Source organism: Narcine bancroftii, chromosome 2, assembly GCF_036971445.1.
Source record: "Narcine bancroftii isolate sNarBan1 chromosome 2, sNarBan1.hap1, whole genome shotgun sequence".
Taxonomy (NCBI): Eukaryota; Metazoa; Chordata; class Chondrichthyes; order Torpediniformes; family Narcinidae; genus Narcine; species Narcine bancroftii.
The window spans coordinates 201,186,667-201,194,811 of record NC_091470.1 but is presented as its reverse complement, the minus strand read 5'-3'; the positions used below and the strand labels follow the sequence as shown (position 1 = coordinate 201,194,811).

General features: G+C 47.8%; 1 non-coding gene across 1 annotated transcript; it reads right to left on the bottom strand.

Annotated features, from left to right (window-relative positions):
• Nucleotides 1-4,609: 4,609 nt before the first annotated feature.
• LOC138755924 (U1 spliceosomal RNA) lies at nucleotides 4,610-4,769 on the bottom strand. Its single transcript, XR_011352635.1, has one exon. It is a non-coding gene; the product is annotated as a U1 spliceosomal RNA (small nuclear RNA).
• Between the last annotated feature and the right edge of the window lie 3,376 nt (nucleotides 4,770-8,145).

Genomic DNA, 8,145 nt, shown 5'->3' with positions numbered 1-8,145 from the left:
CCACAGTGGCAGAGTCTAGGACAAGAGGGCACAACTTCAGGATTGAAAGGCGTCCGCTTAGAACAGAGAAGTGGAGGAATTTCTTCAGCCTGAGGGCGGTGAATCTGTGGTTGCAGGTGGTCATGGGGGTTGGGTCGTTGGGTGGATTTAAGGCAGAAATCGATAGGTTCTTGATTAGCCAGGGCATCAAAGGCCAGGTAGTGGGGGCAAGTGGGAAAATGGATCAGCTCATGATTGAATGGTGGGGCAGACTTAATGGGCTGAATGGCCTATTTCTGCTCCTACATCTTATGTCCTAAATTTTAGATGGCCATGTAGTTCATGGAATTTGTGAATGAGACTAAAATTGGCTGTAAAGTGGTCAGCGAGGAAGATAATCCCAGATTACATCAACGTAGGGCAGTGTGGTTAGTGGAGTGGTTAGAGTGATTCTAATACAGAACCAGCGACCCAAGTTTGAATCTGGTACTGTCTGTAAGGAGTTTGTGACTTGAGAGTCAGTACCACCAGACAGGAGCAGAAGTAGGCCATTCAGCCCATCGATGTTCCCTGCCATTCAATCATGCGCTAATCCATTTTCCCACTCTCCCCCACTGCTCGGCCTTTGACGCCCTGACTAATCAAGAATCTGTCAATCTTTGCATGACCTGGCCTCCATAACCGCCTGTGGCAACAAATTCCCCAGATTCACTCCCCTCTGGCTGAAGATATTCCTCCACATCTCTGTTCTAAGTGGATGCCCTTCAATCCTGAAGTTGTGCCCTCTTGTCCTGGATTCTCCCACTGTGGGGAAACAATCTTTCTATATCTCCTCTGTCCATGCTTTTCTAGATTCAAAATGTTTCTATGAGATCCCCCCCCCCCCCATCCCATTCTCCTAAATTCCAACGAGTCCAGGCCAAGAGCCATCAAACAATCCTTTCATTCCCAGAATCATCCTTCTGAACACTCTCCAATGACAGCACATCCTTTCTTAAACGAGGAGATCAAAACTGCTCACAATACTCCATGTACTGTTTGAAATGTACCGGGGGAGAGGTGTAGGTTAATGGGGTGTAAATTGAGTGGCACAGACTCGTGGGCTGAATGGGCCTGTTCCCCGAGCCCTAGGTCTAAATTTAAATCTCCTCTGCACTCTCTCCATAGCTTCCACATCCTTCCGAAGATGAGGTTCTTGGACAGATGAGGAGAACGGGCAATGAGGTGGCAGATGAAATGTTGGAAAGTTGCACTTTGGCAGAAGAAATCGACGGGCTGACTATTATTTAGGAAATAATTTAAAATTCTGAGGTGTGAAAGGACTTGGGAGTCCTCGCGTTGGATACCCTGAAGGGTGACCTCCAGGTTGTGACAGTGATGGAGAAGGAGAATGCAATGTGGCCGTTCATCTCTAGAGGAACAGCAGACAAGTGATGTTGAGACTCTATAAAACTCCGGTGAGACCTCACGTGGAGAACAGTGCAATGTTTTGGGCGCCTTATTTATGAAAGGACGTGGTGATGTTGGAGAGGGTTCAGAGAAGATTTATGATACCGGGAATGAAAGAGTTAGTGATTGTTGGCAGGCATGAGGGATGAGGGGGACCTCACAAGGGTGTTTCGAGTGCTGAAAGGCCTGGACAGAATAGATGTGGCAAGGATGTTTCCTGGACAAAAGGGCATTATTAGAGTAAAAGTGCGTCGATTTAAAACGGGGTGGGGGGGGGGGGGGGTAGTTCTATAATCAGTCTGCAGAACTTGTTTCCATGGGCGGCTGTGGAAGTGAGGACGTTGGGTGTATTTAAGGCAGAGATCGACAGGGATTTGATCAGTCAAGGATTGGGGGAGAAAGCTGAGGAGTGTGGCTGAGTGGGAGGTTGTACCAGCTCCTGATTAGAACGGTGGGATAGACTTGATGGGCCGATTCGCCTACTTCTACCCCTATATCTTTTGAAACCATCAAGCAGAAGGAGATTATTCGGTGCATCTATTCATGCTGGTCGAGCTACTCCACGGCTGAGCCCGTCACCCTGAGGTTCCTGCTTGAAAGTGCCTCGCAGACGGAGTCTGGGAGAGGGGCCGCGGCTTCCCGGGGCCGTCCCGGAAAGGAGGGGAGGGGGGGGGGGTTCAGGTCCGTGGGGAGACTGGGGAACAGGAGCTGGGAGGAGGGGTGTGTGGTTAGGGAGCTCGTCCACAGAGCCAGCACGAGGTTCTCGGGCCGAGTGGTCTCCTCCTGGATGGTGGCGGAGTTGCCCCTCCCTGGTTGGTTGGTTGGTTGGTTGGTTGGGGGGGCTACCCTCCCCCCCCTCCCCCCCCCTCCCCCCCCCCTCCCCCCCCCCTCCCCCCTCCCCTCCCCCCTCCCCTCCCTCCCCCTCCGTCCCACCCCACCCCACCCCACCCCGCCTGCTGCCAGAACTGGCTGATTCACGCCGCTGCCTCGCCGGAGCTGCGCAGGCGATCCCGCGGCTCCCAGAGCTGACACTGGCGGATGAAGCACATCTGTCCGCCAGCCATCTGCTCCTCTTAAAGGGGAGGTTCGCAGCCACTGACATCGCTTAAAGGCACAGAGCCAAGTGTTCAGCGGGATTCTGTAACTGTGTTCACTGACGGCGCTCACACACACACACACACACACACACACACACACACCCACAGAGAGAGAAACACACAGAGAAACACATACACACACACATATATATATCTATATATATATAGATATATATACACCCACAGAGAGAGAAACACACACACAAACACACACAGAAACACACACACACACACACACACATATATATATACACATCCACAGAGAGAGAAACACACACATACACACACACAGAGAAACACATATACACACACACACACACTCACACATATATATACGCACCCACAGAGAGAGAAACACACAGAGAAACACATACACACACACACATATATATATACACCCACAGAGAGAGAAACACACAGAGAAACACATACACACACAGAAACACACACACACACACATATATATACACATCCACAGAGAGAGAAACACACACACACACACACATATATATACACATCCACAGAGAGAGAAACACACACACACACACACATATATATACACATCCACAGAGAGAGAAACACACACATATACACACACAGAGAAACACATACACACACACACACACACACACATATATACACATCCACAGAGAGAAATACACAGAGAAACACACACACACACATATATACACATCCACAGAGAGAGAAAAACACACACACAGAAACACATACACACACGCACACACACACATATATACACATCCACAGAGAGAGAAACACACAGAGAAACACACACACACAGAAACAGACACACACACAGAGAAACACATACACAAACACACACAGAGAAACATGCACACACATATACAGAGAGAGAGAAACACACACACATACACAGATACACACACATATATATATACCTACACTCAGATACACACACATACACACACATAGCAATGCAAACACACACGCACAACACACATATATACACACCCACAGACAGAGAAACACATACACACACACAGAAACAGACACACACACACAGAAACACACACAAACACACACAAACATACACACACATATACAGAGAGAGAGAAACACACACATATATACACATGCAGAGAGAGAAAAACACACACACAAACACACACAGAGAAACATACACACACACATATACAGAGAGAAACACACACACACATACACAGATAGACACACATATATATATATACACACACAGACACACATGTATATATATATTATATATACTCAGATACACACACATAGCAATGCAAATACACACACACACACACACACACTCATATATACACACCCACAGAGAGAGAAACACACAGAGAAACACATACACACACACACAGAAACACACACACAGAGAAACACACACACAAACACACACAGAGAAACATACACACACACATATACAGAGAGAGAAACACACACACATACACAGATAGACACACATATATATACACACACACACACACATATATATATATCATATATACTCAGATACACACACATACACACACATAGCAATGCAAATACACACACACACATATATACATACCCACAGAGAGAGAAACACACAGAGAAACACATACACACACACAGAAACACACACATACACACACAGAGAAATACATACACACACACATATATACAGAGAGAGAGAGAGAGAAACACACACACATACACCGATACACACACACACACACACACACACACACACACACACACACACACACAATGACTCGTCTGGTACTGATGCAGACCAAGTGGGAGTGCGATTCACACTGTCCTGAGGTTCACAATGAGACTCACTGATAATTTACAGCCTGAGACATGGTCTGCTTGCTTGCAGGCAAAATGCATAGAAAGAGGCCCTTTGGCCCATCATGCCCAGGCTGACCAACATTTACCAAGGTGATTCAAGAAGCTGGCTCTGATTGTGGCTGCTTTACCTCTGCCACCCTTCAGGCAGCGCCATTCGAGATTTCAACCTCTTCCTCAGATCCCCTCTGAACTTTCCACTCTTCACCTTAAACTTATCCACTCTGATCTTTTTTTCTGAGCACGAACACAGTCCCCCACTAGCACAAATTTTGCCGTTGAGTGTCCCGCATTTGGGGACATTGCAGGCCTCAGCACACATAAAGTGCAGTGGGATAGCCTTGTCCTGAGAGACTGGCCATCCTGACCACCGGTTCTCCCCTGCCAGGTAAGAATATCCCTCTGATCTTTGACATCTCCACCACAGAGAAACATTTCTCATTGTCAGAATCATCATCGGAATTTACTGTCGTGAACACATCATGAAATTCGTTGTTTTGTGGCAGCATTTGAGGTACAAATATTCCTGTAAGTTACATTTCAAAAAGAGATAAATCGTGCAAAAAATAGGAGAAAGTGAGGCAGAGTCTGTGGTTCATTGTCCATTCAGAAATCAGATGGCAGAGGGGGAAGAAGCCGACCTTGGGCCGCTGGGTGCTCGTCTTCAGGCTCTGGGACCTTATTCCTGATAGTAGCAGAGTGAGGAGGGCATGACCTGGGTGGTGGTGGGGGTCCTTGAGGAGAGAGGCTGCTTTCTTAAGACCCCGCCTCTTGTAGACACCCTCTATGGAGTGGAGTCTGGCGCAGGCTGAGTTAATGACCCTCTGGAGGTATTTTATTACCCTGTCCTGAGAGTTGGCACCTCCATACCAGGCAGTGATGCAACCGGCCAGCACCTGGAGACCTGTGTGTCCAATCTCTGCCTCAAACAACTCCTTCAGGCCTCATTCCTCGGCTTCTGCTCTGAGGAAAATACGCCAACCTATTCCAATCTCTCCTCATAATACTGCATTGCAGGCAACATTCTTCTGAGTCTCCTCTACCCCCTCTCCAATGCAGACACATCCTTCCTACAGTGTGGTGACCAGAACTGCACACAATATTCTAACTGTGGCACAACCAATGTTTTACAAAGTTGTACCGTAACCTCCGCGTTATTTATTCTCGCATCAGCCAAGTATCCAGTTGGCCTCCTTTACCAATTAGTCCACCTGTACGGCCTCCTTTAAGGATCTTAGTTCCTAGGGCCCCACCAACCACGGTGCCTGGTCATTAAACACTCCAAGGCCCATCACCTCACAGTTCTCAGGTCTAAATTCCACCAGACATTGCTCTGCGGCTTGACTTCCCTCATGGGCACCATTCTGCAGACGAGCGGGGGGTTTCCTCCCCGATAATCCCGGAGCTCATGCTAATCATGCAAACAAAATTACTGGAAAAAAAAGTAATGACCTCAAAACGGTTTGGGAATCTTTCTGTGTACAAACAGATTCAATTCAATCTTACGAGAGGTTGAAGAAAGGTATTGAAACCAGAAAGCCTCACTTCCAGACTTCTCTCTGTTAGAGGGAGATGAAAATTCCTTCAGAAATGGACTCCCCCCCCACCACCACCACCCAACCAGCTCCATGGATCCTAATCCACTTCTGGATTAAAATCCGCTCCAGGTCATCTTTGGAGCCTGAAAAGTTTTCTGCAACTTGTCTCCATTGTCTAGACTGGAGCTCCAGCATGAACTCTTACCGTACAATCCGGCCTGTAGGTCGCTGCACACCATAACCCAGTGATCAACCTGTGGCCTCTTCTGGTGAGCTTGCATTCCTGATTTGACATTTTTACTCCTGCAACCGCCAACCCAGTCAAAGGCAGACACGTCACCAAATTTTATTTTTACTAAGGCTGTTATTAAAATAGTTTAAAATTTGCACACATTTAAATGGCCCCGATGAGTTATTGACAAATTCATCTGATGAATAAGCCTTGGAGATACAGATCTCATGTCTCAAAGTGGCCAAACTACAGGCTGTCCACCAATTCATTGTAGCTTTTTGGCCACACACTCAAAGGTCAGTCTAAAATCAGCACAAGGTCTGATCTGATGACGCAAAGAGGGAGCCCCGGAACGCTGGGTGGGTCGGGCCAAGGGACCTCTGTACTGTTGGAGGGGGCAATGCCAAGGAACCGCTCCACTCAAAGTGAAGCCACGTAGTGGTAGGAGCAGACCTGATGGAGGGCAAAGCTGAGATTCAGGATGGGCTGTGGGACAGTCTTTCTAAACATTGAAGTAGGGGCTCCTTATGCTCCATCAGGTTAATGTAAAAGATCCTTGGAAACCTTTTGCAAGAAGGGGGTCGAAGCTGTGTATGCGCTGATTGTGTGGCCGTCATCTCGCAGTCACAGGACATTATGTCATTAATGTCTACACATCAGTGATTGACTTCTTGTTCTCACAACAGCTTCAACAGGCCTTCATTGTCTGAGAATATTGGTCTTCTGAGGTGAGCTTGGTCAAGAGAAGCTAAGGTTCACCCCCTCCCCCCACAGAGAAATGTAATGAACTAAGGTTCATTCATTCCCCCCCCACAGAGAAGTGTAATGAGCTAAGGGTCATTCCCCCCCACCCCCACAGAGAAGTGTAATGTGCTAACGTTCAATCCCCCCCACAGAGAAGTGTAATGAGCTAAGGTTCATTCCCCCCCACAGAGAAGTGTAATGAGCTAAGGTTCATTCCCCCCCACCCTCACAGAGAAGTATAATGAGCTAAGGTTCATTCTCCCCCACAGAGAAGTGTAATGAGCTAAGGTTCATTTCTCCCCCCCCCACAGAGAAGTGTAATGAGCTAAGTTCATCCCCCCAGCCCCACAGAGAAGTGTAATGAGCTAACGTTCATTCCCCCCCACCCCCACAGAGAAGTGTAATGAGCTAAGGTTCATTCCCCCCCCCCACAGAGAAGTGTAATGAGCTAAGGTTCATCCCCCCCCACCCCCACAGAGAAGTGTAATGAGCTAAGGTTCATTTCCCCTCCCACAGAGAAGTGTAATGAGCTAACGTTCATTCCCCCCACAGAGAAGTGTAATGAGCTAAGTTCACCCACCCACCCCCACAGAAAAGTGTAATGAGCTAAGTTCATCCCTCCCACCCCCATAGAGAAGTGTAATGAGCTAAGGTTCATTTCCCCCCCCCACAGAGAAGTGTAATGAGCTAAAGTTCATTCTTCCCCACCCCCCACAGAGAAGTGTAATGAGCTAAGGTTCATCTCCCCCCCCCCCACTGAGAAGTATAGTGTGTAAAGCGTGTTAATTGCACCTGATTAATGCATCAGCCCCACAAGTGGAGCCACATCCACTCCAGAGCATTCAAACGAAAGGCAATCCCTGGGCACAGCACCACAGGGGAGTCCAGCTAGATTCACTCCTTGCAAGCGTGTGTGTGAGTGTGTGTATGTGTGTGTGTGTGTGTGTGTGTGTGTGTGTGTGCGTGCGTGTGTGTGCGTGTGTGTGTGTGCGCGCGCGCGTGCGCGCATGCGCATTAGTCTGCCTATGCAGATAGGTATGTGTGACTGATGTGTGTAGGTGTGGGATTGGTTTTTATTGTCTATACAGATCAATGATTAGTGTGAGACAATGTATGTGTTTGTCTCTGTGCTTGACCTTATGTGTTTGTGTGGGGGTTCCATGAGTGTCTTTGCATGTGTGTGGATCTGAATTTATGATCTGTTGGAGATTTTGCAAGCGTTTTGTGTGTGTCTCCGTGAGTGTCATGCTTGTGTTAA